General features: G+C 45.4%; 1 long non-coding RNA gene across 2 annotated transcripts in view; it reads left to right on the top strand.

Annotated features, from left to right (window-relative positions):
• Positions 1 to 631: 631 nt before the first annotated feature.
• LOC132648516 (uncharacterized) overlaps positions 632 to 18,738 on the top strand; it is a 221,050-nt gene continuing 202,943 nt past the window's right edge. For both annotated transcript variants that reach the window (XR_009586915.1, XR_009586914.1), the window contains exon 1: positions 632 to 1,209. This is a non-coding gene — a long non-coding RNA (uncharacterized LOC132648516). The remainder of the gene's footprint in view (positions 1,210 to 18,738) is intronic.

The following is an 18,738-nucleotide window of genomic DNA, read 5'->3' as shown; positions in this document are numbered from 1 at the left end:
CTTGTGGTGATGGACAGCAGGACAACAGGCAGAGGTATGTGGAGGAATCAGATCTTGGGGTTATCAAATACAGTATTATGTGAAGTCAGGCTGTGGGCTAACTGGTTAGACTTTGAATAGAATGCCCCCCCCCCAAAAAAAAAAAAAAAAACAACAACAGTGGACCCTAGGCCTAGTGATTTTCCAGGAGAGGAAACAGGTTCGCAGAAGTTAGGACCTTTCCTGAAGCCACACTGATATGTCAGGTAACCCCAACGCAGGCTGGAGCTCGGCACTGACTCTTGTTTTTTGCTACCCTGTGCTGCCTCCAGCAGGCCTGAGCCACAGCGGGCCTTGCGTGGGAGAGGCCTCTGGGCTGTTTATCCTGAGCCAGTGGGGCTGGCTCTGGCAGAGAGTGGAAGTGGGTGGGGTGGGGGCTGTGGAGCAGAGGAGGGGCCTGACAACAAGGCCTACATTCAAGGCCTGCAGTGGAGCCGGTCGAGGAGAATGGAAAGCTACAGTCTCTTGGAGCCTTCCAGCCTTGGCAAGGCAGCCAGGGCCTTATAAGGAAATGTTGTTCCTTCTCAGCCAGTGGGACTGGGATAGAGCCCTAGGCCTACAGGACAGAGCTGCCCTTGTGGCAGTAGGCTGGGGGTGCCACCCGCTGAAGCACTCAATGGGCCACTTCTGCAGGCTCAGCATTCCCTCTGAGCCAGGGCACGGCAGCCCCCACTCCCCAAACCCACCCATTCCTTAGTGCCCAGCGCCGATTGGAGGAAAGGGAAAAAAACAAAACAAAACAAAGACTTGGCAAGGCCCCTGGCCTCATTGCTTTTTGACGCTGAATTACCCAGAAAACAGATTGAAATCGAATTCTGTCTTTTCCCTGAAGGAGACATGAGTAAAGGGATCCCTCCTTGACCTCCTGGCCTTTCCAGTACCTTGTCTCTCGGTGAACACGAGAGTTAGCACCCGGCCCAGTCTGCTGCCGGAAGGCAAGAGGCAAGAGGCTGAGACTCGGCAGGCCTGAGCCTTACGTCCTGTCAATTCGCCTTTTCCACCCCCCATGGGAAAGCAGGAGCCTTTGGAACCCACAGGAGAAAGGTGACTCTCCTCAGGCGCCTCACCTGTGCCAGACGGGCCAGAGGGCCTGCCTGCAAGACTCACAAGCATGTAGAGGAAAAACACAGACTGCCTAGACACGGAGCTAGCTCTTTTTGGGAAAGAACAGTAAGTATTACTCAGCCCCTGGAAGGAGGCCTTTTCTACAGCAAGGCAAGGGGAGCCCAAGCAGACCTCACTCAACCTGATATTGAACTTGCCAGGGGGGTTGGAGCAGAAAAGGAGCTTAATGTGGCTGTTTGCTTTGATTGTTCAGACATGCGGAGACCCATGAAATCCCGGAGCTAAGAGGCTTGAAACAGCCTGCTCTCCTCCTAACCCTCAGATTACCCTCCCCGCCTCCTTGGTACACTTCAGCCAGCGTGTGCGACTGTGACCATGACTCAGTTCCTCAAGTCAGTCCATCCAGCATCGACAGTCACCCCCCAGGGTGTCAGTCATTGTGGAGCCCACTCCAGGGTACAAAGAGAAGTAAAAGCCAGGATCAGGAGAAAACGGTTGGCATAAAGTGTAGTGTCCAGAGCAAAGCTACGAGAAGCAGGAAGGAGAGGAGACGCGGAGGATATGAGTGAAAACACAGGGAGCTGTTCTCTGGGCTTGGAAGCGGGAAAGTCCTCTTCAAGACTGCTAATGTCTTATTCAGCATTTCTCTTTCTATTGCTGTGATAAAACGCTATCGACCAAAATCAACTCGGGGAGGAAAGGTTCACTTTATCTTACACTTCCAGGTCATAGTTCATCAGTGAAGTCAGGGCAGGAGCCCAGAGGCAGGAGCTGACTGATGCAGAGGCCTTGAAGGAATGCTGCTCCCTGGCTTGTTCCTCATACCTTGCTCAACCTGCATTCTTATAGCACCTGGGACCACCAGCCTCATGGGTGGCACTGCCCACAGTGAGCTGGGCCCATCCACATCAGTCATCAACCAAGAAATTGCACCCCAGGCTCACCCATGGGCTAATCCAGGCTCCCTCTTCCCAAATGACACTGCCTTGTGTCAGGTTGACATAAAACTAGGCAGTACAGTAGGTATTCAGAGACCCGGATGAGGATAGGTGAGAAAAGGTGACACTGAGGGTGGGAAAAAAAATGCTAAGATTTGAAAAGCAGCATTTTGAGAAAGTGGAAAGAAGGGACTTGGTTTCTAGAGGAAGAAACTAGACTCAGGTGTAGGGAAATTGGGTCTCTGACAGTGACTGTGGGGAGTTGGGCATGGCTAAATGGGGGAGGGGCTTATGGTTGGAAAATGGGCAAGCAGGATATTTTAGGGGTCCCGAATGCCGGCCAGGAGACCCAAGAGATAGCCAGGAGCCCCAGGAAGCCGTGGAGCATTTGGGAGGTGTGACTATAGTCGTTATAGGTACACTGTAGAAACTCAAGATAGGATCAGGAACACAGGAAGAAGTGGGGCGTGGGGTATGTGGCCTTCCCAGTTTCTCTACAGTCAGGGCAGGCTCTGGGCTGAAAGACCTTACTCTTCAGCTGTCCATCAAAAGCCCAGGACTTCAAGCAATGCTGTATCTTTGAGGTATGTCTGAAGAGTTGGTACTACTTCCCTCAGGAGAGGGAGGGGACTGCCTGCTCTGATTCAGTTCTCCTTTCACTTTGAGGCTCTCTGTACACACGGCACACAGTTCATAGGGGTACTAGAAACCCAGGCTTCTGGTTTTTTTTCTTTTTTTTAAAGAGAAATATATGTATCCAGAGTTGAAAGGGAAAGACACTGTGATGGAGCCTCCTCTCAGAGAGCCTGTCTTTTGTAAGCTGTTCACTGCCCACATGCCTGCACTTGCCTCATGTCCTCTGATGACAAAGCTGCTGCCTACACTCCTAGTTCTCCTTCACTGTGTGCTCCCCCCTCCCTCCCTTCCTCCCTCTGTCTCTGCCTCCCCCCCCAGGGTGCTGCCTGCCCCTCTGTGGTGATGCCTCTATACGTAGCAGACATGGGGCCTCTGCAGAGTGGTTTGGCCCGCATTGGAAGGAGCACAGGGATTGCTGACTACCCTTCAGGAACATCTGTCGTGCTCTAGAAGATTGCAATGAAGTTCCCTTAGTGTTGCAGTGTCCCCTGTCCTGTCTCACTGCACAGCACGCTAGCTCAGCAGTGGGACTGTGGGCTTGGGGTTGGTCTCCACATGTGGTCTTAAGGCTGTAGAAGGACGGCCCTGAACAGCCCATGCTCTGAACCTTGGTAGCAAACATCGATAGCCATCACATTTCTTTCTTGATGGAGCAGACACTTCCTCTGCATTAGAGATTATGATTGTACTTCATTATGAATTTTTAGGTGACACTGCGTGTAATTCTCTTTAAAGGGATTATGTGACCATTTCATGTAGTGCTGTCATAGTTGTAAAGAGAGATTTCAAATAGTAATAAAAAAGCATGATGATTGAGGGCTCATAGATAAAGTAAAATATTTTAGGTATTTCTTTTAATTTTTATAACCCCACCTACATTGCCAACTGGGTAATGTCACCCTCTAGCCCAAGGGATCTGTCTTTAACAGAACTTCCCTGAACATTTTCATTTTGTTTGATTTCATCTAACTGTTAGTTCACGCTTCATATACTTGTCCAACCTAGTACTGGAGAGTTTAAAACCTCAAAAAGTGTAGAGCCAATTCAGCACATTTCCTTCTTCCACTTTGCCCTTTTATTTCCTTCCAAAAGCAGTGTGTGTGTTTCCATTTTCTAGTGCATAGTTCTCTGGGATGTTTTCATGGAAATGATCATCAGGGCCTTTCCTTGTTCAGCTTACACTGGAGGAAGCAGAATTATGCACGAAAAATTCTCTGGGGGTCTTTGTTCTCCGAGGTTTTTTCTCCTCACAGTGTGAAAATCCTGATCCTAAATGCCGGAAGACTAGTGCAGGCAAATGCAGAAACACCTCTCACCCCCTAGCCTGTCCCCACTTGAAGATTACCTGAGCTCACTCACTATGAGGGATGATACTTAATTGCTGCTTTCTGCAGGCTCTTGGGGGAATCCTTGGATGAACCAAATGGGGACCATGTTCTCAGATTTTGTTCCAATTCCTCAAGATCTTGGTGGGACACCTGGTTGTGTGTTATGACAGGAGCCGGGGTTGAAGTCACAGCTTTCTCTTTTCCAAGCGGTATTGCTTTAGCTCCCCATGGCCTGGGCTGGACTGAACTGGATATCATTTGTTCTAGACCAGGCCTTACAGATCTGGGATATTGTTTGACGGTGCTCACTCTGCCGTTACTGGTCCTACCTCCCCAACTGATGCTATGGGGTGGGAGGGGTGAGGGTCTGCCTTGCTTTTCCATCACACCGCAGCCTTTCTTGCTCAGTGATGGTGGTGAGCCCTCTCCTGTGCTCTGATGATGCTGGACCAGTTAGTGTTTACCAGTAGTACTGGAGCTACATTTTCTCAGAGAAGATCAGGATTGATCACTTCCAGAAGTTCTCCTCTGTGCGTGCTCATTTCTGGGAAGGGCATCTAAGGCCCGTTTGGTAAGGGAGTCTCTTTTTCAGGCAGAAAAGGCATATTCCATTCCTGAGCACCATGGCCCTTTCAGTGCTGTGTCATTGGCCATTCCTCAAGATCAGCAGCCCGGAACTTTGTTGTTTAGCCACCTCTTACCCAGTGTCCTACGGGTTTCACTTACAGAGATAGCAACAAGTCAGCACAAAGCAAACTATAAATACCTTGATAGTGGCAGATGTATGAAATCCAACTGGGTGGGGAAAACAGATGTTGATACCCTGGTGGATAAGAACTCAGGTTTGAACCACTGAAATGCTAAGCAAAGTCTGTAAAAGATAAAAACAAAGTTACCTGTGTGTCTTTTGTCTTTAGTGGTAATTTTTTTTTATCTTCTATTATCTTGTGTGTGCATGATATATATTTTATGTGGTTTGCAATCATCATGCAAATGCTATTTAGCATTTTGTGTTTCCACTTAATATCATATACTCTTGCCATATTGCTCCAATCTTCATTTTATGGCTCTAAAAATGCCATTGTGGTGATTCACAGTGAGCCTTTTCCTTCCTACCTATGGCTGGAATTTTACGTTCCCAGCTGCTTAGCATTATGGATAATTTTTAAAGGAACATCTTAAGATATTTAGTTTTGTGCTTTTATTGAGTTTTTTTTTTTTTCCTTTGGATTCAAGGAGAGAATGAACTTGGTCAAAGTTTGGTCCCTTTCACAAGGCAACGTATGTATAATGGTATAATGCCAATGCTGTCAGGCAGAGCTCTAAGCCTCATGCTGATCTTACCGGCTTGGAGCACTCTGAGCCAGCAAGGAGTATGTCACCTGGCAACTGAGAGGAAGAGCAGACATTTGCTGGGTCCTCAGGGAAGCTGTTCCCGAACAAGTTCTCTCCTGGCGACAGAAGAATGAACACAGAGTGGGTGGGGATGCGTGCACGCCAGGAGTCTAGCTTGTTTGCAGAGGTTAGCTCACCGGTGACTGCCACTCCACGGGCTCTGAACCAAAGCTGCTTGACAGCAAAAGTAAGAGAGTGCTGGGATTGTGTTGTGGCTTCAGGGGTGAGGGCTGCCTGGGGTGGAAGGGTCTAAAGCCACTGTATTGGTAGTGCTGGGACACTGTGGCCCTTGTCAGTGACATCACTCATGGGCAGAGATCCTGTAACAGATGTCTAACCTGTATAGCGAAGATGCGAGCATAGCCTTACGGGTATAATTAAACTTGACCAAACTCCACCGCCAAGCCTTAGGAGAGCCTCACATCCACAACACACTTGCCATGAATGCCCACAGGCTTTGTCATCATGACACACTGCCCTGCGTCCATTTGAGGACAAGGCCCAATGTCTTCCTCAATTGTCATAAAAACCCACTTGCTCCCACATCTCCTTGAATTTGGTAACAGCTGAAAATTTGGCATCACAGGGATTCTCACAGAATTGGCAGTGGGCTATTCTTCTCTCTCCCATCTTTCCAGCTCATTTGCCTGAACAAGAGGCAACTGGCTTCTGTCCTCTTCACAGTGGAATGTGAGTGAGGTCCCTTCTGTGCCCATCCTGGTATTCCCCCAAGCTATTACCTGAAAGAAAGTCAGGTGTAAAGTTTTTATTTCTTTGCCAGCTTAAATAACCTCATTCTTACAGGTGTATGGAGGGTGGGTAAGTTTGTTTGTTTGTTTGTTTGTTTGTTTGCTTGCTTGCTTGCTTTTAGATAAGACATAATAAAAGTTGCTAAGGGGACAGCTGCAGCTGGGCTTCCCAGTAGCCCTCACAGGTTTTTGGCTGGAGAAATGCTCAGTGTGAATATTTGAGCAGCATTAAAATCTATCTGTTGAAACTCAGTCTCCAGTATGAGGGCATTAGGAGGTGGTGACTTTGGGAGGCCTCATGATTTGTTCACAGTAAAGGAGAGCTTATGGATGGGGTTAGTGTCCTTGTAAAAAGTACCTGGGCACCTTTCTCCCCTTTCTCCACTCAAGGATGCAGTGAAAAGCTGCCCGTGTCAGCCTGGAGAAAACCCTTCACCATTCTTGTCTCCTGACATAGGATTTCCAGGCTCCACACCTGTGAGAAATAGACTGTCGCTTCCCTTAAGTCATACAGTCTGTACATGCTTGTTATTGGGCCCTGAAGGATTAAGGTAATGATCATTATCCTGGTTTGGAGGTGAGGAGACCGGGAGAAAGGGAGGAACTGCTTCTGGCCTCACAGCTGGTGTGGCAGCAGTAGCCAGATCCGAGTTGTCCATCACACTGCCGGCATCTGTGGGTGCCTCACCAAGCGTGATGCATGGTAGGCATTCAACAAATGCCCATGCAGCAGACATGCTTGAGCTCCCTCTGTGCCTGAGTCAGAGTTCAGGATGAAGGATTTCTTATCACCCCAGTACCTGTCCCTTAACCACAGCCAGATATGACAGGGGAAATGCTGTGTATGCACAAAATGGAATGTTACCACCCGTCACAAGGAACAAACTGTTGATACACACTGAAACACCACAGACATTGAAAGCATTAAACCTAGAACTCCAGGCTCAAAGCCACAGTAGTCTAGAGTTCTGCACACATGAAGCATTTGCGCAAGCAAATCCATAGTGAGGGAAAATAGGCAGGTATTAATGAATAGTCTCAGAAGAGGGAGAGATTGGACATGCTATAGACAAGGATGAAGAGATCTTGCAGCTCTCTGGGGGTGGTTGTGCGACTGTGGTGGTTTGAGTAGGCATGGCCCCCATAGACTCATGTGTTTCAATGCTTGGCCCACAGGGAATGGCACAATTAGGAGGTGTGGCCCTGTTGGAGAAAGTGTGACAGTATAGAGGTGGACTCTGAAGCCTTTTATGCTCAAGCCAGGCCTAGGGTCATTCATATGCTTCTGCTGCTTGATGATCAAGATGTAGAACTCTCAGCTCCTTCTCCAACACCATGTCTACCTTCATGGTGCCATACTTCAGCCTCCCAGTCTCTGAGAGGAAGACTTTGACCAGACTGTACCAGAAGCTCAGTCCAGAAAGTCTCCAGGGCATCCTGAGAGCAGAAGCAGGAGGATTACACTATCTTCTGAGGGATTCTGTGGAACCTTCTCTTCCCAGCTCATAGGCTGCTGTAACTTTCAACATCCTGTGAGCAGATCCCAGGGAATAGTCATAGAGAGAACTGCCTCAGCTCCTGACCTTGTTGGCAAGGCTGGGGCTCCCTCCCACCAAGCTTCCACAACACTGTACAAGCCCTTTGGTAAGCCAGCTACACACTGAGTCATTCAATGCCACCCAAATGCCTTCCTGCGCTATCCCAGCAAGGAGAGCAGCCCCAGCCAGAGCACCGAGACTCAATCTGAAGCAGCATTTTCAACAGTTGCAGAACTTTTCATTGGGACGTGATCTTGAAACTCATCACGTATACTTCAGTGTTCAGAAGGGAAGGGCTTACTGTTTACTTTGACCCATGTCTCACCCATGGCACTTAGTTTTAGGGAAACGTAGACGCGGTAAAGGAATTTATTTTCCACCAGGAAAGACAGGGCAGCAATTAGAAATGTAAAGTAGATGGACAGGCAGAGCAGCTGAAAGACACAGTTGAGCTCATGGGGGTGAGAAGAAGGTGCCACTTCATCTGGATTCTCAGGGACAAATTTGGAGGTCCGTGTTCCAGTGGAACTTCAAAGAGGGTGGCAATGAGATTCGCCTCCTCCAGCAGGAGGAAATCTTTTGTTGCTGTAGACGGTTACAATTGCTAGTGCTATGTTAGGATGGATAGGAGGAAGGCTAAATTTCAGTCAGCATAATTAGTGGGTTTTTTTCCTTTAGAATTTATTCTACTTTTCTTCATTTATTTGCGTGTGTACATCTGTTATTAGCATTTAAAAATTCCTTGGGAATAGTTCTGACTCCTCCTACAGGTATTGGTGCTTGAAGTCCTTGCTTAGATCACCCAGTGTCCTGTCGCCTGCTTCCAGGCCCTCCTGGTTGTCTCTGAGCAGTCAGGCTGGCAAGGGCAAAGGTCTTTCAAAGCTATGTTCCACTGGCTAACCCCCTATCTTTCCTCTGGCCATGCTCTTTCTGGATTCTCTTCCTAGGAGGGCAAAGCACAGATGTGGCTTCTGTGTATGCAGGTTAAGTCAGGCTGTGGTCACGCTCTGTGAGGAGGAAATGTGCTCAGGGCCTGTGATCTGTGAAGCTAGCACCCACCACATGACTGAGCTCAGTTGGCCTGGGCTTATGTTGCATCACAACCTACTGGGTCAAGTCTTCGGGAACAGAGCTGAAGGACAGAGGACTGCTGGGATGGGCTTTTTTATCAGACCCTTCCCTACCCACTTTCTACCCAGCCACCCTTTGTAATGGGAGGTGGGATTTATTCAGACTTTGGTGGTAAAGAGTAGGAAGTATTCAGAGGTGAATGGGGTCCTCCTGCAGCCAATGGAGAACACCCTTCCCCTCTAGACATGGACTTTTCATTTGAATAGTTTGTGTTGGAGTGTACAAGCATCTCACTTGTGTTGTTTTAGAATGATCTTCCAGACAACAAAGAAAACTCGTGAGGCTTGATATGCCTGGTCATCTAACAACATAGCAAACCCCTCTCTCAAAAGGCAATCTTTTGAGTACATGGAAAAGATCACGTATTCAACTCTCATCTAATTACCTTTCTCACTGTGGGTTAAACCTAGTCACCTCATATGCGGTCTGCTTGCTGTACTCTTAGGGTATGGTATCTCCCAAAGGGAAACAGCTACGGGTGTTATTAACTTACCTAACAAACATACCACAGATACCAGTGGTCCAATGCAGGAGAGCACCAGACAGCAGGGACTTATGCTGTAAATTTCACAAGGCAGACTACTGCCCACTAGGAGCCTTACACAGGAAAGGAATACATGCTTTGTGCCTGATGCAGTGCAATGGAGCCCTCTCGATTCTCCTGAAAGATGCCAGGGGGAAGGGCAAACCCTTCACTTGGCACACTCAGCCTCCAGCTACTCTGCTGTTCTTGGGATAGTTCACACTGGAGAGGGAGGGGCATTGGGAGGAACACAGGCCTTCGCTGCCCCTCCAGTTCTGAGCAACTGCTGAGGAAGCACATTTCAAGCTGATGTGACCGGGGAGCACAGATGGGCCCGTCTCTCATCCTATTTCTAATTGGTAGGCAGCGTTTCCCCCAAGCTTTGGTTCTGTAAACACCACTTTTGGGATCTTTGCCGAGGCTGCATAGCACCTGTACTGTAATTGACTTAATATTCTCTTTAACTCGATTTGCATTATGATTTCGTTTCACCAAAAAGATAATATCTCCGAAATCATACTTTTGATGTGATAATTATCTTTTTCCTAATATACTCTAAAGTATATAATTACTCCAATAAAAATATTTGCACATTTACCATCCCAAATGCTAGTGTCACACCAGTGAAGTGCACAAACTTTTTAGGCAAGACTGTGACTGAGCACAGAGTCCCCGCAGGACCTGCCCTGCCTTTGCTTTCCATTTGTATTTAGCCCCTTTCTGCTTACCTACTTTCCTTCAAATGAGTTATTTTACTTTATTGTTCTTGAAGCCTGCCAGCCTTATTCCTACCTCGGGGCCTTGGTTATACCTCTCCCAAGAATGTCTTTTGTACAGCTTCATGTGTCTGATTTTCCTGGCGTTGAAATCTTAGCTCAGATAGCTCTACCTCAAGGAGCCATTCTGTTCAGGTTTAGATTAGCTGTTTCCACCCCCACTGTATTTCCACCCCGTATTTGTCTCAGCACTTTCAGGTACCTCACAACACCGCACATGTTTTTCTAGGATTCGTTTGTAATATTTCTGCCCCCAACAAAATGTAAATTTCAAGCTGGATGTGACGGCTTACCACCTGCAAGCTGAGCCATACGTATAGCGAGACTCTGTCTCAAAAGTTAAATCCACAATAACCCAAATGGTCATTAAAGTAGATAGCTCTCCTGTATTATTTACTTCACCTTTCTCAGCACTCAGCCATGGCCTACCATCATTCAGTAACACTCGATAAGTGAATAAAAACTAGCAAAAGTGACAAGAATAAAAATATTAAAAGTAACTTTATCAGCAGTGTTAAGGCTTGGTAGGCATTGCTTCAATCGTAGACTGAAAAGTGACTTGGAATGCAAGTCCCTTTGGGGCCAGCATCTGGGCCTGGCAGCTCACAGGCCTTTTTGCCTTACCCACCTAGGCACAGGGACAGAGCTGGACAAGAAAGAGCTGCCGCTGGTAGACCGATCCTGCTCCCACGTAAAGCAAGGAGGCCTGAGAGGAGGTGCAGAGAGTCAAAGGCAGCTCCTCCAAGCGCAGGGCCGGCCTTAGAGATGCAGAGAGCCCACCCACGGGAGGCCGTTAGCCTCTGCAGTCACAGTGGAGGGGGGAAGTGGACTTAAAATGAGGAGAATTGAGAATCCTGAACGTGTCTATTTCACAACTTAAAATGTCCTCTGACTCTTTCCATGAAGGAGCTGGGTTGTGGCATGGCCTCCCAAAAGTCTCCTGCCTGGGAGCCCCCATGTAGCAATTTCAGTGCCCAGGTCATGTTAGCTCACTCTGAGGCATGTGTGTAGCTTGCTTCTTCATCACCGACCTCCAGAAACAGCCTTGAGACACCATATAGAGGTCTAGGACAGTGAGTTCATGGAGGAAAATCTGAGCTATGAGTGACAGGACTGAGGAGGGAGGTGATTTCTACTTCTACTTTTTCTTCTGGCTCTTATAGCCCCATCAGTGCTCTGTCGTGTTTAGCAGAGGCTCCCATAGCCCACATCACAGGCTGTACTCTCTGTGGGGGTGCGTAGCATGCTATTTGCCTTCTTGTGTTTCTCCTCACTTACTGGCCTTCCTTTTACTTTTACCTCAGATTACAGCCACCTGCCACCCCCACCCCCACCTCCCGGAAAGGAAAGCATTAGTAAAGGGGATCTAGGAGGCTGGAGCTGGAACTGAGCAAACATGGATCTGTCAGGCCTTGCCCTTTCCCCATTCCCCCTTCCTTGCTAAAAACTGTTAGATTACATTCTTGAAGCTAGCCACCAAGGTTTGTTCCCTTATTTAGTCATTCCCTTCTCCAGAATCTGACTACCATGGTCCAGCTTTCAAAGTATTGAAGTCCAGCAATCAGAAGTCCCCTTTGACTTACTAATTACAAGCCCAATTAAAATTAAACACCTCATTCTAACATGAGGTCTCCCCATTTTCCTTTATAAATGCCATTTGCCCATGGGCCAGATCTGTCTGCTGTCTAGCCAGAGGCAGTCCTTTGTCCCTCTGGGGCAAATACCCCTTCCACCTATCCCTCGGTCTTTTCCCCCCTCTCTCTCCTCTGTCTCCTGTCTTTGTGTCTTTCCCTACCATCTGTCCCTCTGTGGCAAATAAATATCCTTTGTGTTGAGAACTTGGTCTTGGAGTGTCTTATGCTGATACTGGTCCTTGTAATTGGTATTTACACTTCTCTTAAATTTCCCCTTTAGGAAACCTAGGTGAAGATTCGTCATTGCCTTACTTGATTCTCACTAAATGTCTTATGGAGAGGAGCAGTAATGGGATTGGTAGATATGGATTATTCTTCAGCTCAAAACTGTGTTCTTTTTCTCACACTTGAGTCTAAGTTTTTTATGGAGAACCTCAGCAACTAATGGCTGTTTCTTTCCCTGTAGCAGCACTGTGTGTGTGTGTGTGTGTGTGTGTGTGTGTGTGTGTGTGATGTACATGGTAATCACTAGAAAGGAAACTGAAAACGGCTCTGAGAGAAGGAATTGGGGTGGTGACTGGCCATTAACTTTGACTTTCAGAGTTCCTCTCTTTTACTTTCTGTAGGCTCACTATCAAGTGCTGGAGGTCCTCAATCAGGGTGCCCTCATGGGGCCTCGGGGGAGAACCCATTTCTCCCTATTTCTGACTGCAGTGGTGCCAGAGACCCTTGGCTTACTGGCTGTTTCTCAGGTCAGTCTCCACATGCTGACTGTTCCGTTGTGCCTTCCTTTGCATGCCTTTTGAGGGTACTAGGAATGGCATATAGGGGTTTTCTCATTTTAATCTGGCCTATTCTCCCCACACCAAGAGGCCTAATTTAATTACCACACAGAAAACCTTTTTTTCCTAAAAGGCAATTATAAATTCCAATGGTCAGAGCTTGTTAGATTTAGGTGGTTCTTATTCAGCTCGCTAGAGTATGTTACAGGTGATATGCATGGTCATGCTTGCATGTCCTCCGGCGTGTGCTAAGCACTTCTGAGTATCTTCACACTGTACGCTGTGGTCTTAGCTTCGGTTGCAGAGGGAGGATGTCCTGAGTTACACAGCCCGCTGAAGCCAAACTTTCTGTTTTTTCAACACTTAGCAGCCCCTAACTGAAAGGTACTATGCCTCATCCTCCCAGTCTGAGGTGGGGAGAGGAACCCTGTCATGGTGACACCCCCTCTGTGGGGCTTCTTCCAGGGTGGCATGATGCTGCGGCTCCTAGCGCACACAGGATACTTGAGCTGCCTCTGTGAATCACTCTGATCCAATATTTACATTTGCCGGAGCTGTCTTGTGGCAGATTTGAGAGAAAGGATCCTCCTAATCACAAGCGCATGGTGCTTTGACCTAGATGCACTGTGGCCAACAGTGCTGAAAACAGTCATGCTCCTGCTGGAGCATCATCAGGCTTGTTTGCGTGGTTTACACATCCTATTGAAGGCCTAAGCTCTAGCTGAGACCACTCAGATGCTAAGAAAGACAATACAGCCTGCCTAAGGGGCAGGTACCACACAGAAAGGACTAGCAGATGCCAACAACCTTCCATCTATTCTCAGGCCTCCACTTTTCCATTTCCGAGGGGATTGCAGTCCATTAGATTATCCCCCCCTCTCAGGTCCCCTAAGCAACTCCTAACCCATTGCTGCCAGCACTAAACACCACCTCAAATGCCTAGTTGAAACCATTTAGTAAATTCCCTCCACGCACCTTGTCTTCCTGTTCCCACACAGGTACAGCTTCTTCTCAGTGCCTCATTCCCAGGAGCATCCGAAGCAGAGTCGGCATTTGGAATGGCTGTTTAGCCTTTTGCTCTCGCTTTTTCTTCAGTTCCCTTTCTTGCTTTCTCCTTATTACTTTATCAGGGCTAGAGATTGGGCCCCGGACCTTGTGCATAGAGTGGCCTCCCCAGCCTTAGCCTTTCTTATATTCTCCATATCTTCGTGCTGGCCTCTTTTCTCATAGTATCCCTACACAGATATAATTTACACCCATAAAACTTACCACTCTAGGTATAATACAATGCTGTATAAAGTCTCACCTTGATCATCTGTATCTAATTCTAGAATATTGTCATCATAACAAAATGACCCCTGCCCCAGCACCTGAGAAAGTCCTTCTCTTCCTTCTGCTTCCTTATCTCTGCCTCCAGCTCTGGGCAACCACTTACTTTGTGTCTAGAATTTTTCCATTCTTAGCCTTTCTTGTAAAGCATCTTGTCTTTTGAGTCTGCGTTCTTTTAGTGAATGGAATGTTTTCAAGGTTTATCCACATTTGTAACATATATTGATGTTTTATCACTTTAATTTATAATAGTTAATAGTTCACCACATTTAATTTATCTATTTATCCGGAACATTCACATTGTTCTTATGTTCATCGGTAAATGTTTATACATACATAAATACATGCATACGTACAAACACATACCTATGTATAGATGTTCTGTTCCTTGGGGATATATCTAAAAGTAAAATTTCTGAGACATGTATGTAGTATTATAATGGACCCATTCATTTAGAGATAACTGATCTAATCAATAGATTGATCCACTCACAAATCTTGATGGCATTCTTAGGAAGTTGTAGGAAGTGTGGAAGGTGGGGTCTTATTGGAGGAAGTGATTGGGAGGCCTGGCTTTGAATGAAAGCCCACTTCTCCCTGTCTGCCAGGAGATCAGAAGTTTTCCTCTGTCATGGTCTGTGGCAGAGTGGTTCAGCTTCATCCCAGGCTTATTGTGGATCAAAACCTCTGAGATCATGAGACAAAGTGAACTGTTCCTCTTTGAAATCACTTTTCACGAGTACTTGTCATAAGGAAAACAAGCTAACAAAATGACGACTCTCCATCTAATATTTCTCTGTCAGACTAACTGTTCCCAAACTAACTGTTCTGTGTTCCCGCCAGAAGAGCACTTAGTTTCAAATTTCTCCCCATCCTCAGCAACATGTATATTACCACATTTTTTGTTGTTGTTGTTGTTGTTTAATATCTAGCCCAGTGGGTTTGAAATGGCGTGCCATTTTCTGGCTGACCCCGGGTATTAAATCTCTCTTTATGTATGTGAATATTTTGCCTGCATGTGTATACAGTGCCCTTGGAAGCCAGAAAAGGGCATTGGATGACCCTTGGAAGTAGAGTCAGGGATGACTGTGAGTCTCCATCAGAGTGGTGGGAACTTAACCCGGGTCCTCTGTTAAGAGTACCAAGTACTGTTAACCGCTGAGCCATCTCTCCAGCTCCTTAATATTTAGTCTTTCAATCCATAAAAATGGCATATGATCCATTGTATTCATATATATTCATAAGAATCCATATGATTCTTAGTATTTTCTTTTAATTATGGCCTGTAGTATTCTTTTGTACAAATATGTGTATAGTTTGTTAAACTTATTCCTTAAGTATTTTATTCTTCTTGGTGCTATTATAAAGAAAATAGGTTTTTTTTTAATTGTTGGAGTTTTCATTGCCAGTACAAGGAAATATAATGGAATGTTGTTCTGCAAACCTACTAAGATTTTTATTAGTTCGTGTGTGTGTGTGTCAGGTTTTCCTGTCTAAAGGATCATGGCATCTATAAGTAGAAACATGTTTGCTTCCTCTTTTTCACTTTGAATTTGCTTTATTTTTCTTGCTAAATTGTTCTAAGTAAGAATTCTAGTGCACTGAATAGAACTGGTAAATGGGCACCATCCTTTGGTTCTTTATATTTTTTAAAAAAGATCTGTTTATTTATATATTGAGCACTATTTTCATATATATCTGCATGACAGAAGAGAACATCAGAAAAAAGAAGGAATCAGATCCCATTATAGATGGTTGTGAGCTAGCTATCATGTAGGTGTTGAGAACTGAACACAGGATCTCTTGAAGAGCAGCCAGTGACTTAACTACTGAGCCATGTCTCCAGACCCTTGGTTCTTTATCTTGAAAACTCATTCAGCGTCCTACAATTTTGTAGGACATTAGCTGTGTATTTTCATAGATGCTTTTTATTAGGCTCAAAAAGTCCTCTCTATTCCTTGTTGAGGGTTTTTAAAAATTTACTGTGAAATGGTATTGGATATTATCAAATAATTTTCTGTGAATATTGAAATGACCGCCTTTAATCTATGAATATCATTTTCACATGTTTAATTGACCTTGCACCTCTGGGATGGATCCCATTTGGCTGTGATATATAGAATCCTGTTTGTGTATTGTTAGTATTCATTGCTGACTAATTTTTTTTTCCTTTAATGAATAAACAGGTTGAAATTTCTTTCACAACACCAGGAAGATAATATATCTTTTGGGTCATGCAGTTTCTCTTCTATATTTATTTAAGCTCTGGAGAGAGTTGTTCTCTTTTTAGCACAGTATCCATTTATCATTTAACCATATGGAAATGCTTTTATTGATGTATGAAGGGCTTTCCAACTGCCAAAGTCAATGCATACTTTAGCCCTTTCTTTCTTGGCTTTCTGTAGCATTCTACAGTTTACCACTTCCTTCCTCTTTGAAACTTTCAAATCTCTAGCTGTCTTTTTATCTTTTGTATTATAACATGTTAGTCTCCTTTGAGGATACTTCTTTTTCATACTGTTGAATACTGGTGACCCTTAAGATTCTGTCTTTGATGCACTTCTCATTAAATTCAGTCTAGGAAATGTCAAAGTCTCTTGGATTTTATTTCTACCTGCATGTTGACAAGTGTTGGGTTGTTAACTTTCTTATACTCATCCAGTTGTGTCCAGCTACCTACTGAACATCTTTTTTTTTTTTTTGTTGAAAGTAGATTTTTTTTCATACAACATATTCTGATGATGGTTCCCTTTCTCCTCCTCCTCCCAGTTCTTCTCCACCTTTCCTCCCATCTGAATTCACACCCTTTCTGTCTCTCATCAGAAAACAAACAGGCATATAAGAATTCATAATAATAAAAACATAATAAGCTAAAACAAAAACAAACCAACTGGAATAGAACAAAACAGGAAAAACACCAAACAAAAAGCATGAGAAACACATGGAGCAGAGGCGTGCACACACAGGAACCCTGTAAAAACACAACACCAAAAGCCAAAATATACACTCCAAGGACCTGTAAGTTTAAAAAAAAACAAATACAAAACAAAAACAATGACAAGAAAAGCACTGAGTTAGCTTCATGACACAAAGACCCTCCAAAGATGCAGTTGAGTCCATTTTGTGTTGGCTGTCTACTGCTGGTCATGAGGCCAGCCCTTAGAAGGAGATGGTTTCCCTAGTCAGACTCCCTTTGAGAAAATTAATCTCTCATTTGCAAGTGGGTATCAATTGGCAGCAGCTTCTGGATTAGGGATAAGTGTATGTGTGTCCACCTCTCCGTTTAGCTCTAAGACCCTATCTGGGACAGAGCTGTGTAGGCCCTGTGTTTGCTGCCACAGTCTCTTTGAGTTCATATGTTTGCCAGCCCTGTTGTGTCTAGAAGGCCTTGATTTCTTGGTGTCCTCCATCCCCTCTGGCTCTTACACTCTTGCTATTTCCTTTTCTGCAGAATTCTCTGAGTTCTGCATGGAAGGATTTTTCTGGAGACATCCCCTTTAGGGCTGGGTCTCTCACTCTCTGCGTAATGTCTGGGTACTGGTTGCTCTATTTGTTCCATCTATGGCAGGAACCTTCTCTGATTATGACTGAGCAAGACACTGATCTGTAACTATAGCAGAATGTCATCAGGGGTTATTTTCTTACTATGTTCTCCTCTTTTTTTGTTTCTTAAAGGAAAGTACTTTTTCTCCCAGGTCTCTGACCTATCTGGTCTCAGGTTCTTGGCCACCCAAGCAGTATCACATGTAGTTTCCATCTTGTGGCGTGGGCCTTAAAACAAATCAGGTATTTGTTAGTTACTCCTACCAGCTTTGAGCATCTCTTGCACCAATATGTCTCTAGGCAGAGCACCCTTGTAGAAGGAAGGGTTTGTAGCTGGGTTCGTGTTTACCTTTCTTCTTTGGTAGTATGCAGCATACCTTCTTCTACCATGGACACCAGTTTGTAGGGGTGAAGGATCTATGTAGGCACTCACTCTGCTTCTGCATGCCTAATGAGTTGTCTAGCAGTTGTCTTCAGGAATAGGGCCTTGCCATCAGTTTGTGGAGAGCCTTGACAAATAGCCTGGGTTATCTCCTGAACATCTCAATTTAAAAATTCCACAGGCTTCTTAAATATGAGTCAAAACAGTACCATGAAGCCTCTATCTGCCCCAGCCTGTACTTTCAGCTTGGTACAGATGTTGGAACCAAAAAAAAAAAAAAAAAAAAAAAAAAAATTAAGCAGTTTCATGTAAGAGGGAGCAAAGGTCTCAGTTTGTGAAGGCAGTTGAGTCTTCTGCCTCTTCATTAGAAAGCAGTGCAGAGAGATTGGACACAGATGGCTGATTAAGAAAAACTGAGGAGAGGGAGAGAGAGACAGACTGAGAGAAAGGAGAGAGAGAGAGAGAGAGAGGCGCAGGGTCTTGGACTTAGCCCCTTTGATGGCTGGACCGTTGTCAGGATGATGCTTGCATGCACCAATGACATGCAGTTTGGAGTCTGGTGGGAGACAGCAGATGTCAAGCAGGAGGCAATAGTTTGAAGTGCCTTGAATGTCACATGGTACATTTGACACTTATGTATGCAGGAAAAGCTTACTGCCACCGTTCATCAGGGTGATGGCCAAGTTTAAGCCATATTATAAGAATACGTAAGAGGTGCTGTGCATCCAGACTTTGCATGATATCTTTTCTTTTTTAAAGGCCACTACTGGTTGAGTAATATTCCATTGTGTAAACGTACCAGGTTTTCTTTATCCAGTCAGTTGCTGAGGAGCATCTCGGTTGTTTCCAGTTTCTGGTTACTATGGATAGAGTAACAATGAGCACGGCTGAGCATGTTTGTCTGTGGTAGAATGAAGCATCTGTTGGGTATATGCTCAGGATACCCAAGT

This window comes from Meriones unguiculatus, chromosome 17 (genome assembly GCF_030254825.1).
Source record: "Meriones unguiculatus strain TT.TT164.6M chromosome 17, Bangor_MerUng_6.1, whole genome shotgun sequence".
NCBI lineage: Eukaryota > Metazoa > Chordata > Mammalia > Rodentia > Muridae > Meriones > Meriones unguiculatus.
Note: the sequence above shows the minus strand (reverse complement) of the source record. Positions and strands in the feature narration are given on the sequence as shown.